At 37.2% G+C, this 11,629-nt stretch overlaps 1 non-coding gene across 1 annotated transcript; it reads right to left on the bottom strand.

Annotated features, from left to right (window-relative positions):
- Positions 1-621: 621 nt before the first annotated feature.
- On the bottom strand, positions 622-728 carry LOC121218847 (small nucleolar RNA R71). Its single transcript, XR_005915323.1, has one exon. It is a non-coding gene; the product is annotated as a small nucleolar RNA R71 (small nucleolar RNA).
- Positions 729-11,629: the final 10,901 nt, after the last annotated feature.

Here is an 11,629-nt window from a genome sequence, read left to right as displayed (position 1 = left end):
TTCTAAGTTTTTCTTTTATTTGCTTCTGGCAGGTTCTTTTAGTTTATGACAAGAAGAAACCCCTCGGGACCATTATTATTTTAAAGTGAAATTGAAAGTACAACTCGCAGAAACTATAGAGAAACAAGGAAAAATCGACAGAATATTGTAGACGAACAAGAGGAAATTATTATTACTAAGGAGATGGGTGATAATCAGAATAATCAGCTACCTCCTGCAGTTGATGCAAATTCTGGATATCCAAATCTTGTTCCTCGTACTATGTACAATTATACCAAGCCCACTCTAACTGGGGATGAATTGAGTGTTGTGAGACCTGCCATTGCTACAAATAATTTCGAACTGAAGTCGAACACTATTCAGATGGTACAACAATTTGTTTAGTTCGATAGTTTACAAGATGAAGATCCAAATACTCATTTGGATAGTTTTCTAGAAGTCTGTGATACTTTCAAGATAAATGACGTTTCTGACGACACCATTCACCTACTGTTATTCCCTTTCTCGTTGAGGAACAAAGCTAAACAGTGGTTGAATTCTTTACCACGAGGTTCTATCACTACATGGGATCAAATGACCGAGAAATTCCTACTGAAGTACTTCCCACCGGCTAAGACAACCAAATTGAGGAATGATATCTCTTCCTTCGTTCAGATCGATTTAGAGACTTTATATGATGCATGAGAGATGTATAAGGACTTATTGAGACGGTGCCCTCACTATGGGTTACTTCTATGGCTACAGGTTCAAACCTTCTACAACAGTTTGAATCTTTCAACAAGGCAATTGATCGATGCAGTAGCCAGTAGAACTCTAAATAATAAAACACCCGAAGCGGCTAACGAGTTTATAGAAGAAATGTCACTGAATAATTATCAGTGGCAAGTCATGAGGACGAAGCAGATGAAAGCAGCTGGTGTTTTTAACTTAGATGCGGTCACCATGTTATCGAATCAGGTAGAACTTTTAAATAAGAAAATTGATGGTTTATATGTTTCTACGTAGGTGCATCCGGTGATGCAATGCACTACAAATGGATGAGGAATGAACAATCCAGAATGTTTACCCTACGGTCCTAGCACGAAGAACGAACAAATAAATTATATGGGTAATAATTGTAGGCCTCAAAATAACCCTTATAATAATACTTATAATGCAGGTTAGAGGAACCATCCCAATTTCTCTTGGGATGGTCAAGGAAATCAAAGAGCACAACCCCCTCTATGCTTCCAACAACAACTTTACCAGCAAGAGAAGAACCCGAACCTTGAGAAGATGTTAATGAAGTTTATCTCGGTGTTAGAAACCCATTTTCAAAACACTAAAGCAGCGCTTAAAAATCAACAAGCATCGATTCATGGGCCCGAAAACTAAATATGTCAATTTGCTAAGCTAATTTCAAAAAGACCACAAGGTAGTTTGCCTAGCAATACTGAAACTAACCCAAGAGTGCAGCTTCATGCAATTACCGTTCAAGATGAAGAAGAGTTAGTTGAATCTAAATCAGAACCGATGCAAGAGAGACCACACGATGAAGAGAAAAAACCGGTTGGTAAATAATATAAACCTCGAGTGCCATATCCTAATGCGATGAAGAGAGACCACATGATCAAACAATTTGGTAAATTTCTTAAACTTTTGAAAAAATTACATACTAATTTACCATTTATTGAAGCTTTTTCGCAGATGCCTAATTCTGTTAAATTTTTAAAGGAGTTTTGGGCGAACAAAAGAAAGTTAAATGATTCGTCGACTGTGGAGCTAAATGCAATTTGCTCAGCCATACTACAAAATAGAGTACCCAACAAATTGAAAGATCCAGGGCGTTTTACTATTCCTTATTTAATTGGTAGTTTGAATATTAATAATGCTTTGGCTGATTTAAGGGCTAGTATTAATCTCATGCCTTATAAAATGTTTAAGCAATTAGGTTTTGGGAAACCCAAACAAACTAGGATGAGTATTTAATTAGTAGATAGAACCATTAGATTTCCTAGGGGTATTATTGAAGACATACTTGTAAAAATTAATAAATTCATATTCTCAGTTGATTTTGTTGTTTTAGACATGGGTGAGGATAGTGATGTACCTCTGATTCTAGGTCGGCCCTTTTTAGCAACTACTAGAACTATTATTGATGTTGGTACAGGTGAATTAATACTTCGTGTAAGTGATAAAACGATTACCCTCTAAGCTCCTGATTCTGTTAAGACATCTAGTGATCAATATGATTATACAAGTTCTATTAATATGAGTAATCCTGTGGCTCAATCCTTCTTGTAGGAAATCCCTCGAAAAAACTTAATGGAGCCACTTGTCAGTCCATATGGCAGAAACAGAAGGACTCCTGAAGAATGAATGTTACAGATTGATGAACTAGATGAATGGCGAACACATGTCAAGAAGAAACCGAGAATACACGATGCAAAGTAAAAGCGACGCCATGATGAGCATGTGGATGGAACGAACCAATTCAAGGTTAAAGATAAGGTACTAATAGATAAAACTGATCCATGTATTGCCACTTTAGAGCTAGATGCAAACAAATCAAAATCTTTTACAATACTGAATGTCTTTCTATACGGTACAATCGAGTTAACTAATTCTGAACTTGACACATTTAAGGTAAATATTACTCGACTTAAACCTTATTTTGATCATAGAATTGATAACGAGAAAGAGGAGTTTTGGCTCCGCAAAACACCTTGACCATGTGAATACGAGGTAAGTCAAGATTAGACTATAAATAAGCACTTCTCAGGAGGCAACCCGAGTGTTAACACTGTTAACTTTCTTAATCTGATTTCATGATATTTTTTAAATTTAATTAATTTTAAAAAAATGTTTTTGACCCACACAGCTTGGACCCACGGGTGTGTCCTAGGCCATGTGCTCTATAAGGGGTTCAATAGTGAGTTACACGGCCTGGAGACATGGCCGTGTAGATCCTAGGACTTAATTTTTCAAAAATATGACTGTTAACGACCTAAAATGGTCTACAAGGTCATGTGGCACACACGGCCTGGAGACACGGGCATGTCTTAGGCCATATGAAACCTGGAGCTACTTTTTTTTCTAATTTTAAATCAGGTCAGAGAGTTACACAGGCAAGACACATGGTCGTGTGCGAGACACATGGGTGTGGAAAAGCAAAGGAGATTGCACATGGCTATGCGACACGACCATGTGTTCCACACGGCCTGGAGACACAGGCGTGTCCGTGGTAATGTGAAGACTGGACCTGTATTTTTAAAATGAACACGGGCTGAAAACGCCTTACATGGGCATGTGACACAGCCGTGTGGCCCAACACGGGCCTCACACAACCGTGTCACCGATGTTAAACCCCTAATCCCCTTTTCATTTTTTACTTTATCTTCTTCCTTCAGCCTTAACCCTAGCCGCTGCTCTAACTTTCTTCCCCCATTTTGGTCGTCGTTTTCCCCCGTTGACAGGCCCCATCACCCATTCCCTTCTCCCTTTCTTCCCTTCATCGCCATCCATCCACCTTTCCCATGCTTGCGTTGAACCGCCCTCCCCTTCACCCTCGTTATCGTACCACCACCCACGCCCTTCCCCCTTTCTCCCTTTCTTCCCCTACATACACCCGACCCCCATAGTCGTCCCATTCGCGTCCCTCTCTAACCCGCATCCAGCCCCCTTTGACCACCCACCCATGCCCGTCGATCGCTGTGCGTACCACCACCATCACTGTCGGTTTCCCTTTTTTCCCCATTTTCTTTGTTTGTTTATTTATTTATCTATATTTTATTTTAGTTACTTCTTTTCTTGTAATTCTCTTTTCTTATTACTTTATTTTAGTTTCTTTTATTTTAGTATCTATATTATTTTCTTGTTATTATTATTTTTTCATTTTCATTTTCCTACTTCTGATTTTGTTTTATTTTATTAGTTTAGTCTTATTCTTCTTATTAGTTTACTTTCTATTTGTCCTCTTATTAGTAGTAAATTTAATTTATATTGTCCCTTTTTATTTTCATTTTGCTTATTCTATTTTGTACCTCTGTTTTTGTTCTTATTTCTTTTATTATTATTTTAGTAGTGTTTTTATTACAATTCCTATTTTATTCTTGGTTGCTTTGATTTTCTTAGTTTTATTATCATTATCTTATTATTCTTATTTGTTACTATTGTTCTTATGATTATTATTTGTCTTTTAGGTTTTCATTCTTTAACTGCTTGGATTTTGATTTGTCGACCCTCTTTTTGCGTATTTGATAATTCTTTATTTATCATTTTCCTAATATTGCATTATTTTATTTTTAGGTACATCATGACGAACACATGAAGCAAGTCCAAGGTCGCCGTCCTCGCTTCGAAATAGTGGAAGACCTCTGGTACGACCTCTTCCTTGAGCACCTCTGCCGAGGCCTGCCATTCCTATATTCGATTTCTAGTGGGTCCCTAGAAGGACTTATTTGAGCTACTTCGGATGCGACCACTCGGCTTAGGCTAATGTACTGATTAGGTTGCTTTAGAGTAGGTCCAGATAGTTGATCATGTTCGAGCCTTTATTGCCACAGCCTTATGGGACATGTTTTTCTCTATCATTGAGCCTATATACACGGAGTTGACTTTGGAGTTTTGCTCTACATTTACCCTCTAGCATGTGATGACGACTCATGACAAGTTGGGCACCATCACTTTCTGACTCGGTATTCTGGTGCGCCATTTGAGTGTCCCTGATTTTAACGTTGCTTTGGGACTATATACTAAGGAGTTTATGAGTCCCAAGAACTGATCAAATAAATCATCGATTCTCGAAAATGAACACTTATTTTTGATGGTCAACTTATTCAGCTGACGATAATCAATACACATTCTCATCGTATTATCCTTCTTTTGAATAAACAGCATCGGTGCTTCCCACGAGAACACACTTAGTCTAATAAATCCTCGATCAAGAAGCTCTTGAAGTTGAGCTTTCAACTCAACAAGCTCTTTCGGTGCCATGCGATAGGGTTCAATCGATTCCAAAATTATTTCAGGTATCAGAGTGATACCAAACTCGACTTCCCAGTTAGATGGTACACTAGGTAACTCGTCGAGAAAAATATTCGAAAGGTCTCAGACCGTTCGAATGTCGTCAACAGATACTTTAGCTGAATCAAAGTTGGAGATAAAAGGTAAGGTAAGCCTAGCACCCCTTTCGGACCAATTTCTCAGCTCTAAGAGCGGAGATTACATTGGTAAGGTAATCTCGCTATTCCCCTTTCACAACAATCTCACAATTCTCTTTTGTCCTCAAAGTTACCCTTTTAGAAGCACAATTAAGACTAGTTCGATGCTAAACGAGCCTATCCGTCCCCCAAACTAGGTCAAACTCCCCAAAAGGTAGCTCTATTAAATTAGCCAAAAATACAACCCCCTGAATATCTAACGGCACCCATCGGTAAACCTTGTTAACCCAGACAGATTGACCTAAAGGACCAACCACAGAAATCCTACTAGCAGTACACTCAACAGGGATGTTCAGTTTCATAGATACAATACTAGCTATGTAAGAATGAGTAGAACCTATATAAATTAAAGCAAAGTATGGTATAGAAGAAATGAAGAATGTACGCGTAATAACATCGGCATAATCCTTATCCTCACGGCGTCTAACTGCGTACACAAGTGTTGGCTGTCTAACCTCAGTCTGAGTCACACCTCTGTCTGGTGCTCGCTGACCCCTACCAAAACTACTACCACCCCTACTAATACCTCGACCTCTAGGTGGTTGCAGGGTTCCCCTCGGAGGCTAAACAATACTAGCAGTCATAATTGGTACAGAAGTTGGTACTTGATCAGGTCGGTGAGGAAAATTTCAAACACGGTGCTCCATTGGCCCACAACAGAGACAGGCCCCAGACTTTCTCCAGCACTCGCTCAGATGGCGTCTCACGCAATCAGTACAACATGGAATCATGTTAGAGGTAATAGACACCTCATTCCTAGAAAGTCCGTCAACTCTAGCCCGTTCCTTGGGGCGTTGAATAGAACCTGAAGGACCATAATATTTCTTCATATTACTCTGAGTTCTCTTTTGATCTTTTCTCTCACGCTCAATGCACTTGACTTCCTCCAAAGTTTTGGCCTTATCAACTACGGCCGCAAACACTCACTCTCTCTAAGAAGCTATCAGAACACGTAAATCATATCGTAGTCCATCCTCAAACCGCACGCACTTGTCCTCCTCCGTAGCAACCAGTGCTCGTGCATACCTACTTAACCTCAGAAACTCGGCCTTGAATTCAACTATGGGCCTTTCCCCCTAAACCAGATTCATAAACTCCCATCAGCGAGCCTCAGTGTAACTAGCCCCAACGTACTTACCCTGAAAGACGCTCTTAAAATAATCCCACGTAATCAATTCGAGCTAAGTACCCTGTTCAACTATCAACCACCACTATTAAGCCTCGTCTCGGAGGAGTGATACTACACCTCTCAATTTTTATGCAGGTGAACAATCAATGTCATCTATAGTGCACTCGATAGCTTCAAGCCAGTACTCAACCACCAAAGGGGCAACTTCAGTAACGTCCTTGAACAACTTGGTGTCGTTCGATTGAAGTCGTTCAGTAACCGACCCTCGAACTTTAGGCATAGTACGGGTCACAACGACCCTCTCCAAAACTCGCAGCACCGCCTTAAATACGAGGTTATCCTCAATTGGCACAGTCTGAAACCTTGTTTTAGCGGTAGGAGTACCAACGATCTCGCTGGCCTCCAAAACGAGTATACTACCTATGGAGGATGACTCAACTCGAGCTCCTCCATGACGCCTTTGTCGTCCATGCGACCCTCATCCATAACTTTCTCATAAACTCATACTTTTTAGTATCTACAATGTCAGAACGCATAAATCAATTCCATATTCGTATAACAATTTATTTCAGATTGCAGAATTAATCAACAGAATCAATTATCACCATACAATATACACGCAACACATCAGAAGGAATACTTACAGACGGCGTCGGAGACTCGATCATTTACTAGGCTTAGTTATTTAGCTCATGCCATAAAATACTTTATTTTAAACATATTGTATTAAATAGAGACCCAATTCCACAATCTGAGTGTTGATTCACCTGGTTCTAATACAACTAAATGTAATACCCTAAACCCAACCTAGGCAGGAAGGCTAAGCTTAGAATGTCACGTTATCCAACCAGAACACAGTTGTAATTAAAATGAGTCTTACATCATTGTTAAGTTGTAAAAGTATCCAATATCTGAAACATAGTCAAATCTTAGAAGTTTAAAAATACTAAATTAAACCATATGTTCACACACATTTAATTACGATAGATGGCCGAGTCCCACGTCAGTCGGCCGCTTAATCCTAAGAGTTCCTTGAAATTTATTCAAGTAGTTAGTGTGTTGCATTGTAGAACTTAACATAAACAAACTAGCCTATGTGTAAGAACTTAGATATCATTGATTATTCAGATAACAATTCATTTTCCTCAGTTAGATCTACAACCTCAAATGGATCCATACTCAGTACTGATATGTAACAAATAAGTACAAATACAAGTATAACAAAGATACGATTTGGTGCACATGTCATAGAATACAGATTCAGATGCAATTTCCTACTCCATCCTCTACACACCATCTTCACCCACCCTACAAACCAATAGGTATATAATACTTGTCTATCTCTACACACTTAATAATATTGATGTGACACATCGTAGTGTTTACAGTCCTACACCCAAATCAGACCATATCGTTAGTGGTTTGAGTACTAGTTCATTACAGAATACTTCAATCGATTCATAACTCTCGTCCCATGTAAATGCAGAATAGATAAAATATATCAATGTATAATTCAGATGCTGATACAATCACACATTCAATTATAATAGAGTATAAATGAAACTAGTCTATAGTCACAATAAAATAGATCATACAATTCAAAACAGTGATACCTATCTTACAGGTAATCCACACTCACCCAAAACAATAATTACGGCATTATTGAATATGGTGATTTGGGCTCACATGCCCGAACAGTGGCCTGTCTCACTCCACACGGTCGTGTGGTCACTCGTGTGCCGTTTTTAACAAATCAATTAATCACATGACCTAGGTACACACCCATGTACTAGCCAGTGTACTACATACGACTCGACACACGCCCGTATCCCCTGCCCATGTGACTCCAAATTTGAATTCAGGGAGTTACACGGCCTAGACTCATGCCCATGAGGCTTGCCAGTGTGACTCAAATCCTAACTCATTGAGTCACACAGCATGGACGCACGCTCGTGTGGCTTGCTAAAAATGACTCTAAATCTTAACTCAAGAAATTACACAGCCTATACACACGCCCGTGTATCTGGCCTGTGTAACCCCTACACCTCACTTCTTACACACGGTCGAACACACACCTGTGTGACGTACCCGTGTGGCCCCAAATTTAAATTCAGAGAGTTACACATTTCACTACACAGGCTCTCACATGGTCGTGTGACCCACACAACCTACACACAAGCCCATGAGGCAGCCCATGTACCATCGATAACCCCATTTCTGACAGAGAAAAACACAAAAAAAGGAATAGGTTTCGATACCCACTTATTACCAAACATTGTAGAAGCACTCAATTGCAATTCCAAACCTGAAATAAGTTTCGAACACTCACTTCAATATTACATTCACAAAACACACAAGCATTGACGATCAAATTTTGTCAAAACCTTTGACTCTCTACACGAAACGAGCTAGAGTCTACTTATCGCGGAATCCTAGTGCACGCTCAATTCCTAAGTAAAACGAGAGGCATCAGCCATCTCATGAGTCTCCTCTAGCACACCAGAACACAACGCACAACAAGATTAACAATCTTCGAGATTTTGGAAAAATCCCAAATCGCACAATAACGCAGTACAACAAAGACTAACAATGAAACTTACCTTAAAGCCTACCAGAACATGCAAGACACAATTTGACGCAACAATTTTACAAGATGGACAGAACCAAAAAGAAAATTTACTAAAAATGTAATCATAAAAAGAAAAACAAGTCTTTAGAAAGGAATAAGAAATAAAAAAAAGGAAAATGGAAAACTTCTAAGTTAATAGTAAAGGGAATAAGCATTTAAATTCCAATTTTTTGTAGAAGAGTGCAAAAATATAATCCTTGTTGCATATACCGTGACTTGAACACGAAATCAAAGAATAGTAGATGCTTAACCAATGAACCAGCAAGCTCATTCTTATCATAAAAAGTCACCGAATTAAATTTAAACAAAGAATTCTAAACTAAGGGTTCAAGTAAGGAACTTAAAAAAACTCCAAAATTTAAGCGACTCAAACCTCAGATCTCGAGTGAGCATATAAAACACACAACCACAGAAGCAAAAACAGGTTCAACGACACGACTTAGAAATAAAACTCAAATTTTGGGACGTTACAACAACACTTTAAACATGGATAAATAATCTAGAAATATCAAACCAATGCGTAAAATAAAAATCAAACAATAGAATCTATTATAGGGTTTATCTCCTCTAGGTATTTAGAACACATAATTGAGAACAATATCCAATGCGTAAAATAAAAATCAAACAATAGAATCCATTATAGGGTTTATCTCCTCTAGGTATTTAGAAAATTAGTTCATGCTTGGAAGTAAAAAATCCAAGATACAGTATATCCGAAAGAAATAAATAAACTCATTATGATCTCCTAATAAATCAACTGGCTCAACGGAAATCTGTTTCAGAATCGGCTTCAATGGTGTTTTTCGAGTTGTTTTCTTGACTATTCTATGACAACCCTCTCCTATCTTTTTTTTTGTCATATATATCTCTTAAAATTACCAAAAAAAACCTAAAAATCATGTTTTCTAGCAGTTTAGGGTCCAAATTAGTGAAATTGGCATGACATGTCACATGGCAGTGTGGCAGCCTGTGTGGCTCACTCGGCCATGTGGCCAGGCCATATGGAAGGGGTTAACCCGTGTGGCTCCTATATCTTGCTCTGATTTTCCAATTTTCGCTCGTTTTTTACTCTTTTTGCTCCCAAATGCTCTCCTAAGTATAAAAACATGAATTTAAAGGATTATGAACATAAAATTCACCATCAACATCGAATAATCAAGAAAAATGCATTAAGAATGAGACTAAAACATGTTACTTTTAGCACCTATCATCCTCCCAAGTCTTTATCTATATATGTATATTTGTCTCATTTGTGTATAAATGATATAATAAAAGCCCAACCCATACTTTATTTATGAGATAAATCTCAAAACTACACATGAACTTTGATCTAAAATGCAATATTATACATGCACTTTGGTTTGTGCAATTTTATACATAAAACTTTGATTTGATTCAACTTTTCACAAATTAGTGACAGAATTATTGATATAATATCATTTTAAGTTTACATGTTGCATATGCAAATAATTATATTTATCTAATATAAAAATAAATTGTTGTACTTATTTCTTTAAATTTGTAAAATAAAATCAAAATCAAAGTTTCATGTATACATTTAAAACGCAACCAAAATTTAATATGTTAAATTACACCAAATCAAAGTTTAAAGATCAAATTATACATTGAATCAAAAGTTTCTTCTAATTTTAAAATTTATCCCCTTATTTATTTATATCATACGAAGCTGGAGTAATGGCAAATTGCCATTGCAATATTTTCAAATAGGTGTGGTGTTTGTTCTCCTCAATGTTTTCAAAATCAGATCGATAGTTAAATAGATCAAATTATCAATTTTTGATTCAATCGGTTCAACTAGTTTAACTAAATAAATTATTAAAAATTTATAAATATAAAATAAAAATAAAAAGAGAATCAATTCAATTGTCTATTCAATCGATTTTTATGACTCGATTTAATTGGTGGTCTGTACCGATTCACAGGTCAATCGGTCTAATCCCTCTAATTGAACCGATATCGCAATCGATTTTCAGTCCAATTAACCGATCCGATTTGATTCAAACAATTAATTTCATCTCCACCTCCAAGGGATTGATTTCTTTCGATAGCTCTACCTTTCGTTTTTTCTTTTTTGTTCAATGACAACCCTACTTCCATTTCATACAAAAAGATAGCTCACACTTGGTCTTAAGCTGAACGGTCCAAATATGTTTGACTGTTTGTAACCTGCAAGGCTCCATCTGATACAGCTGCACAACTTCGAAGCCGAGGAGGAAATCTGGGCCTGCACTGTTTTCGGCTACAATGTAAAGCATGTGGTTTATTGGCAGCGTATCCAATGTAACGTAAATTTTACTTGTGTTTCTTATGTAGTATACAGTTTCGAGTTTTCGTCTATAACATGCGATAAAAGATCATTTCCAATGCTGTATAAAGTTATATTTCTATTTGAAATCAGTGAGCTAATTTTTTTTAGGGAGGATAAAACTTTTTGTGTGTTTTTTTATTGAAGGGCAAGCTTGAAATGTCAATAAGTGTTTTCTTAAACTTCAGGAGCAGTAATATTAATACTAAAGATGATTTTTTTGTTCAATTTTATTTAACAATTATCAGATATTTATTTGACATGAATTCAAACTCCAATATTATATAAAAAAATAAATCGATTTTAGCATCAAATTTATACCTGTCCCTATTGGACTATATCAT

This window comes from Gossypium hirsutum, chromosome D06, assembly GCF_007990345.1.
Source record: "Gossypium hirsutum isolate 1008001.06 chromosome D06, Gossypium_hirsutum_v2.1, whole genome shotgun sequence".
NCBI lineage: Eukaryota > Viridiplantae > Streptophyta > Magnoliopsida > Malvales > Malvaceae > Gossypium > Gossypium hirsutum.
Note: the sequence above shows the minus strand (reverse complement) of the source record. Positions and strands in the feature narration are given on the sequence as shown.